At 35.9% G+C, this 9,268-nt stretch overlaps 1 protein-coding gene across 1 annotated transcript in view; it reads right to left on the bottom strand.

Moving 5' to 3' along the window:
* Positions 1–4,591, bottom strand: part of LOC108526694 (putative selection and upkeep of intraepithelial T-cells protein 1 homolog) — a 53,348-nt gene extending 48,757 nt beyond the window's left edge. Inside the window, exons 1-2 of the mRNA XM_017867533.1 lie at positions 4,513–4,591; positions 4,278–4,344 (exon numbers count right to left, since the gene is read on the bottom strand). The gene's annotated coding sequence lies outside the window, so the exon portion shown is untranslated. The remainder of the gene's footprint in view (positions 1–4,277; positions 4,345–4,512) is intronic.
* Positions 4,592–9,268: the final 4,677 nt, after the last annotated feature.

A 9,268-nucleotide genomic window follows, 5' to 3' on the forward strand; every position in this document is an offset into this window, starting at 1 on the left:
TCCTCCATTCCCACTCCCCCTTCCAGGGTCTGTTCGACTGTCCTGCAGGTCGGGACAGAGACCATCCTGGCTAACATGGTGAAACCCCGTCTCTACTAAAAAATACAAAAAACTAGCCAGGCGAGGTGGCGGGCACCTGTAGTCCCAGCTACTCAGGAGACTGAGGCAGGAGAATGGCATAAACCCGGGAGGCAGAGCTTGCAGTGAGCTGAGATCCGGCCACTGCACTCCAGCCTGGGTGACAGAGCGAGACTCCGTCTCAAAAAAAAAAAAAGAAAAGAAAAGAAAAGTGAGTTTGCGAAGCTTTGAAAAACATAGTTTGCAGTTCAATTTTGTTTCTTTTTTGCAAATGATAAGTATTTATTCATTTTTCAATTAACTTATTTACTTTTGTTTATGGTGTTTTATAATCCTGAATTATTATTATGCAGTTGAATAGTAATTTCCAACCAGCCCAAGGTTCTGGGGCTGGGGGACCATTGCATACTGAGCTTAGTAGGTTTATAAGGATTGACAATGGCTGGGAACTGATTGGACAATGCAGAGCTTTAAATATTGAAATGTTTTTTTTAATGGTCAACAGTCCTGTCCTTTTATTTTCAACCTTTATTTTAGATTCAGGTGGGGAATGTGCAAGTATGTTACATGCATAAATAGTAAAGGCATAAATTTGCATATATTGACCCAGCCTTGCATCCCAGGGATGAAGCCCAGGTATATTGTGTGATGCTGAGTTTTGGAATATGAATAGTCCCATCACCCAGGTATTGAACACAGTACTCAACAATTAGTTTTTCAACCTTGGCCCCTACCCTTTCCCTTTCTAGCAGTCCCCAATTTATATTGTTGCCATCTTTATGTCCATGAGTACTCAATAATTTAGCTCCTACTTATACATGAGAACATGTGGTATTTGGTTTTCTGTTCCTTCATTAAGTCTCTCAGGATAATGGCCTCCAGCTGCATCCATGTTGTTGCAAAGAACACGATTTCATTCTTTTTCATGGATACGTAGAATTCCATGACATATATGTACTAGATTTTTTTTAATCCAATCCACCATTGATGGGCACATAGTTTAAATCCATGTCTTTGCTATTGTAAATGATTTCCTCTTTAATCTTTTTTCTAAAGTTTGCTTTGGCTATTTTGGGTCTTTCATGACTCTATACAAATTTTAGAACTTTCTATTCCTGTTGAGAATGTCAGATTGACATTTTAATAAAGATATATTGAATCTGTAGATCATTTTGCATAGTATGGATTATTTTTAGAGGCAGGTTCTCACTGTGTCATCCAGGGTAGTCTCAAACTCCTGGCTTCAAGTGATTCTCCTGCCTCAGACTCCCAAAGCAGTGGAACTGAAGGCATGAGCCACTGTGCCTGGCCTACATTTTAACAATACAAATTATTCTAATTTATAAATATTGTATGTCTTTTTATTTATCCATATCTTCTTTAATTTTCTTCATCTGTATTTTATACTTTATAATGTATAAGGTTTTTACCTCCTTGGTTACATTTATTCCCAAGTATTTTATTCATTTTGATTTTGTGAGCTAAATTTGTATTTTGCAATTTCACTAATTTTTTTACTAGTTCTAAAAGTTTTTTATTGAGTCTTTAGGATTTTCTATATGTAGATCGTATCACCTGCAAACAGAAATAACTTTACTTCTTTCTAATTTAGATGTCTTTTATTTTTTTTTTTTTTTTTTTTTTTTTTTTTTTTTTTTTGCCTAATCACTCTAGCTAGAACTTTTAGTAGTACGTTGAACAGAAGTGGTAATAGGGAGCCTCCTTGCCATGTACCAGATCTTACAGGAAAAGCTTTCAGTTTTTCCACATTGATTATGATATTATCTGTGAAGTTTTCATATATTGTCTTTATTGTGTTGAGATAAAATGGATAGAACACTCAGGCCAAAAAGTTATAAAGAAACAGCTAACTTGAACTTTGCTACATACTAAGTAGACCTAATAAACATATACAGAACTTTCCACCTAACAACAGAAGAATATACATTTTTCTCAAATGTACATAGAATGTTCTCCAAAATAGATTACATTTTAGATCACAAAACAAGTTATAGCAAATTTAATAAGATTGAAATCATTCCAAATATCTTTTCTGGCCACAATGGAATGAAACTAGAAATCAATAACAGTAAATAAATGAGAAATCTTACAAATACGTAGTAATTAAAAACACACTCTTGAACAACCATTGGGTAAAAGAAAATCAAAAGAGGATTTTAAAATATCTGAAAACAAAATTATAAAACAACATACCAAAACTTAAGGTACATAGCAAAAGCAATACTAAAGAGGAAATTTATGGTAATGAACACCTACATTAAAAGAATAAATATCTCACATTTAAAACCTAACTTTACACCCCAAGAAACTAGAAAAAGTAGAACAAACTAAGCCCAAAGTTAGCAGAATAAAGGAAATAATAAAGATTAAAGCAGAAATAAATCAAATAGTGAATAGAAAATAAAAGGTAGGAAAAATCAACAAAACTATTTTTTAATTAATTTTTTAAAATTTTAATTAATTTTAATTAAACAATACAGCAAACTCTTAGCTAGGCTAACTAAAGGGGTAGGGAGCAAAGACTCAAATAAATAAAATAAGAAATGAAAGATGAGACTTTACAATGGATGCCTCAGAAATAAAAAGGATCACAAGGGACTATAATGAACAATGATACACCAACAAATTGGACAACTTAGAGGAAATTGATAAATTCCTAGCATCATATAACCTACCAAAACTGAACCAAGATGAAATAGAAAGCCTAAGCAGACCAATAAAATTAAAAAAGGTGATTTATCAATAATCAAATACTTTCCAACAAAGAAAAGCCTAGGACCAGACACCTTCACAGGTGAATTCTACCAAACGTTCAGAGAAAAATTAGAACCAATTTTTCTCAAAACATAGAGGTAGATGAACTACTTCCAAACATTTCATGAGGCCAGCATCAATCTACTAGCAAAGCCAGACAAAGATACCACAAGAAAACTACATGACAAATTTTCTAATGAACATAGATGCAAAAATTTTCAACAAAATATTAGCAAACCAAATTCGACAGCATGTTAAAAGAATTACACACCATAACCAAGTGGAATTTTCCCCTGGGATGCAGGTGTGGTTCAACATACGCAAATCAATGAATGTGATGCACCATATTAACAAAATAAAGGATAAGAAAATATTATCCTGATAGATGCAGAAAAAGCATTTGACAAAATTCAACCTCCGCTCATGATAAAAACTCTCAACAAAATATGTATAGAAAAAACTTGTCTAAACACAATAAATGCCACATGTGAAAATTTATATTTTATTTTGTCTCTGATAATTCTCTTTCTTCTGGATTAAGAATTTTGTACCATCAATTACCATTATTTTCTAAATACTTATGGGGTTAAAACAACCCTAATATTTTGGTATAAACTAGAGAAACTACAAGATTCTGATCACCTGACAATTACAATCAAGGGCACAGAAAATATAAAGTATTTCAAAGTTATACAGTCCAGAGTGAGGATCTACTATCTCATCAGCAATTGAGAGTGGGTACCATACTTTCCCACCAGGGACTCCTGTGACTCATGCTTTAGAATATCGCAGTGTATAACATTGATATGCCCAAACTGGAGGACTTATTTATTTTTCCCCTTTGGAGCCGGGACCCATATCCTGCTCATGCCCATCAGGGACCTTCCAGTCTAACAATGACCTATTAAAGATCTCTAATGTATAAGCTGATTAGACTCTAGACAACAGTCACCACCAACCCCTATCCCAAATAACCAGAAACCTGTTGGATCTAAAATCAGCTCAGCATTCATTAGTATCATGACAAAGCAAAGAAAGAGTTTAGGCCAAGGTCTTAATGAGATAAAAGAGTAGTTATATAGAAAAAAATGTGTGAGAGAACCTGAAGGTATAAAGTTACAGAGATTGATATTTTATAGCTTATATACAGACCCATACTAAATGGAAACATAATACTTACTAATTACTCTTACGTACTGAGTGCCTACTAATGGACTCACAGTGTTAAACACTTTAGACACACTGGCCGTAATTCTGACAATTTCCCTTCAAGAAAGATATTACTGTCTCAGGTATATAGGCTAAAGTCAGACATTGTCATCAAATGATAGGAAGGTTGATGGTTGACAAAAGCAAAAAATTTAAAAGTAGTGCATACTGTGTTAGTTGGATAGTGTTAATAATAAAGAAAGATGTGATTTTACCTGACAAGAAAAGAAGTGGGAAGTATATGGGAGCTTCAGAATGCTGACAGATTCCTGGCTCTTTGGTCTAGCGTGGGAGAGCAAAAACAGTAACAATTAGTGACACCCACAAGGTAGGTGATTTCCATGGGGCAGAGTCAAGGTTTTTTAAGGGATTGCATAGGTAAATGTTTTTCAGAGAAACAAAACCAGTAAGATGTTTATGCATAGAAAGAGACTTATTTGAAAGGATTACCTCCCATGATTGTGGGAGCTGGCAAGTTTGAAATCTACAGGGCAAGCCAGCGATCTGCAAAGCCAAGGAAGAGGTGCTGACGTAGCCTTGAGTCCAAAGGCCATGTGGAGGCTGAACTCCTTCTTTCTTGGGGGACCTCAGTTGTTTTTTCTGGAGGCCTTCAACTCACTGGGTGAACCTCATCCACATTATTGAAGGTAATGTGCTTGACTCGAAGTCTACCAATTTAAATGTTTATCATATCTAAAAAGCATCTTCACAAAAGCACCTTTATCTGACAGCTGTTCGACAAGCAACTGGATACCATAGCCTAGCCAAATCAACAAATGAGATTATTCATCACAGGAAAAAAGAAAAAAGATAATTATTTAAATATAGTGAAAACATGGAGTAGAGTAAATGCATATAGAATGAGCATCCTGAGTCAATAGATAGAATATGAGAAAAAAGAAATGAAAGAGAAAAGGCATGAAAGGATCCAAGAGAAGAGGGACTACGGGAGTTTGCATTATGGAATGGCCCACAACGATAAAGACAAGAAGCATAGTGGATTTGACATTTCTCAAAGGGAAGGCCAGAGCCGATGAGGTGGTCCTTACACTGTTGGAGGCCTGAGCAGGTTAGTAGAGTGAATATTTCTCATGATTGAAATGGAATATTGTGGAGGCAACATTAAAATTTTTTGGTAAAGATCTTTTAGGAATAGAAAAGGATCAATTGCCCTAACAACAACAAAGTCAGTATCAGTCCCTCTCTTGTGGTCAGAAAGCCCTAAACTCTGTAAGTGAACCTGGGAAAGACTAGAGTTTTTCCACACTGCTTGAGTGAAATCTAGCAGCTAACCCAGACTTCTGTCAATCCTCCACCCACACCTTTAAATCTAATTTGAGATGTTTACAAGATATTCCAGTGGGCATGTCATGCCACGTCTCTACTTTACATTATTGAGGCTTGCCTAGCCTACTTCTCTAGAACTGGTTTATGAAGTCTGTCCCACTGGAATTTGGTCTGCTTGTGATCTATGCACCTTTCTGGTGTCCCATGTGTGGCCATTGCTTCTGCTGTGGTCTCTCCTCCTAAATTCCTGAGAATGACTCTCCAGCACTGTTCCTTGTCTTGAGCCAGTCCGACTTTGTTCCAGACACTGCTTCACGTAGCACCACAGTCAAGCATATTCTAAGCCCTTTCTGAAAATATTGCTGACAACAGGTTTAGGCATCAAGGCTCATACATAACAAAATAAAACAAACAAACAAACAAAAATGAACAATAACAAAGCTTTGTGCTCAGTCTGCTCTGTGGGACTATTTTAGCTGATTCTGAACTGCTAGGTCCTAAACCCTGCAAGTCTGCTGAGTCATAGTAACTGCCTGCCCAACTTGTTTAATCTTAACTATATCCTAGAATCTACTCTTATTGACTTCCAGAATCCCGTACTAGAAAGGCTCAAAATTTGATACCCTCATGATCCATGTGATAACCCACAGACACCCTGAGAAAGTAGTGTAATGGATTGAGACAGACTGACCTCTGTTATAATCCTGCATGCTATTTACTAACTGTGTGATTCTCAAGGCATTATAAAAGAGAAATATTAATTCTCAAAATGTTACTGTATATATTAAACGGAACTAGTCTCGTGTTTGTGAAACCAAACTACCACACTGTGCAACATGTTAAGCCTGCTAAATATGAATATGAATGAATAGAAATATGACTTTGACATCCCACTTGCATTTCTCTGGGATAAGAAAAACATAAAGACCTTAGTGTTGCTGACAAATAAACCAGAAAATATTGAATATAATAGTCTTTATAGTAGTCAAACATGATAATTTGGGATGTATAAAACATGGAAAGATTATACCATTCATTTTTCAAAACATTTCCTTAAACTGCAAGTTCTTTCCCTTGGAATAGTATATTATAAGATATTAAATATCTGTTAAAACTGCTGATTGTAAAGCAAGCTGGAGAAATAGATTTTTATTCTTGTTACTCTTCTGCCCACTCCATTATCCCAGTTGATTTCTTGCTCCTCTGAGTCAGAAAAGGAAATAGTTTCTGAATATTCAAGGAGAAAAAGAGGGAAGCGCGAAAGACACATCCCTTCTTACCACTACCCAACACATTTACTTCTTAGTAGAAACCAATGATAGGCAGACAATCAATAAACTGGAAGAGCAGTAGCTATATTTTCCTAAAGCTATGGGCAGATATAATATACGTGGAATTCTGTGGGTTTTCTTCAGTAAGCCTTTTTCTATCTGAAATAGCATATAAGATGGGATTGTGAGTGGACAATTTTAAGGAGTATAGCGGAAACTTCTGTACGTGCTGAAATGGTACAATGACAAGACATACAGAGAACAAACTAGAGCAAGGGAGTAGCCTAGTCCAGAGAAAATGGGATGCCACGTAACAGGTAGAAGCTTGGACTGGTTAATGAACTTAGAATTAAGAGAGGGTACAAACAGAAAGCCTAGGAGAGAACCCTGGCCATACCCGGATTAAACTCTGGTGGCTGAAGGAAAAGTAAAAGGAATGACTAACATTGGCTTCTAATTCCTTCAGTTTGTATTCCTGCTTGGCCCTGCCTGGAATCCCATTTTTTATGGACTGGTGACTGCCTGGTTCTAACTGGCTCTGATGGGAAGGTGGAGGGCAGGAAGGGGACAGGGAATTGGCCAAAATGTAAGGAAGCCTGTGTCTTCCTACAACTCCTCATCCAAATTAAACAATTTAGCTTTTCTCAGGCAGATATAGTTTTGCATCATTTTAAGCAAGTTTTTCTTTCACCTTCTAAACCCCCACTTACTTGTAATTAATTACTCGTCAAGATGGTTCATAAAACAAGCCATGCCAGGAAGCTTTGAAACAATAAAGCAATAGACACATTGCGAGTCACTAAACAGACAAGGATATTTTTACCTTTATACAATGCAAAGTTCCAGACAGCCCTTTCATCCCAGAGATTTTTCTTTTGCTTTCCAAAATCAGTCAGAATGTTGAGGGTCTAATCACTGGCAGGCACCCAGATAATGTCATGCCTTTTTACAAAGGAAAGGATATCCATTGAAGCCTGAATTCATTTTAAAAAATTGGAAGAGACCCAATAAAAACAGGAGAAGCTATAATTTGATTTTAAAAAGTCCCAGATTTTGAATAAGCATGAAACAAAGAGAAGACATCTTGATAGCGTTCAAACAGGTTACTTGGACTGCTGCATCCCCCAGAAGACATAATAATACACGATGGGCAGTATTGTCATTAGCAAGAGGACAGAACAAGGGGCAATAATCCTAAAAGTTACCAGTGAGGGTCCTAGATCACAAAGACTTGGGAATTTGGTAACCAATGATATATAACTGCAGAATAAACAGGCTGTTCTGAGAGAACTAAAAGAATTAGTGATTCAGAATTATAAATGCAGTCTATATTAGGACCAGTTAGATCCAGACAGGGATATCATTCCAAAGAAAACAGGTTTCTAGGCAGGGCCAGGGCAGAGATTAGAACTAAAAAATTAAAGCAAAAAAGGTAATTATGTGGGATGATAAATATGATAATCTTGCTTTCCTATAGTAGCCATTATAGTATCTATATATATCTATGTATTTATACATAACTCATAGCATTATTTTGTAAACCTCAAATAAAATTTATTTTTTGAAAAAACAATCAACCAGGAAATTTAAAAATCTAGAATAGAAATACAAGGAAATACAAGGAAAGGTAGTTGGCATTGTCTATCTTTCCTCTTATTGATCCAATCTCATTTTTAGAATCATGAAACCAGACAACAGATCCATATGTTCATTTTAAACTGAGTACACAAATGGTGTTCAAATGAGAATCTCCCACCCTAACCAAGACTAGAAACTTCTACCAGTTTAGGAGCCCCTGGGAGGTCACAAGCCAGTATCTGTGGGTAATATAAAGTAGATACAAAACTCTTATTATGGAAGCTTCAGAAATAAGAGCTAGACATGATAGAATGAGACCTGAGATTGGCTGAAGGTGTAGGTAATTCAGATGTCATTTGGAAATTTCCTCTTCCTCAGTGTTCTAGCTTGAAACGTCCTTGAATCCTTACTGATTTCATATTTGCAGAAAGTCTAAGAACTTCCCCAACATCCATAGAATCAAAATATCCACGTCACCTCTATCTCTAGCCCCTACATTCAAACATTTCATCTCTGTTTAGTTTCCATATCAACCCAAAATCAAATATCCCAAGCATTTTATGATGGTCTTTGATTTATCAATGACTTGAGGTTCATAGAAACTGATACAACATGATACTATTATCATGATCTCCTTTCATGTCTCCTTTTTCCTTTCTGACTCTCTGTCTCACACAGAGGAAACAATTTCACCTTGTCTATTATGTATTGTTTTTCTCATCTTTTTTAGAAGTCTTGGCACTAACTAAAACCAAAGCTTGTCAGTATTTTCCTACCTCAAGATGGCTTAGAAAGACAGTTTCCAAAAAAAGCAATATTCTCCCTAAGATGATAAAATCTCTCACCACCAGAAAAACAGAAAATTATTTTGGATTATTATTCTTTCCTGAAAATGATATTTGTAACTTATGCAAAATTTGAGCTGAAATTGGATAGGTCATATGCAAGAAAACTGAAAATTGATAAAGGGGACCAATCCCTGAGTGAGGCAGCAATGTTGACTCAGACAAGGTAAATTGTGCAAGCTCAGAGAGGCAGAACTTAACCTCCAAAATACATGGCAGTGACCA

Source organism: Rhinopithecus bieti, unplaced genomic scaffold, assembly GCF_001698545.2.
Source record: "Rhinopithecus bieti isolate Rb0 unplaced genomic scaffold, ASM169854v2 scaffold_3764, whole genome shotgun sequence".
NCBI classification, from domain to species: domain Eukaryota; kingdom Metazoa; phylum Chordata; class Mammalia; order Primates; family Cercopithecidae; genus Rhinopithecus; species Rhinopithecus bieti.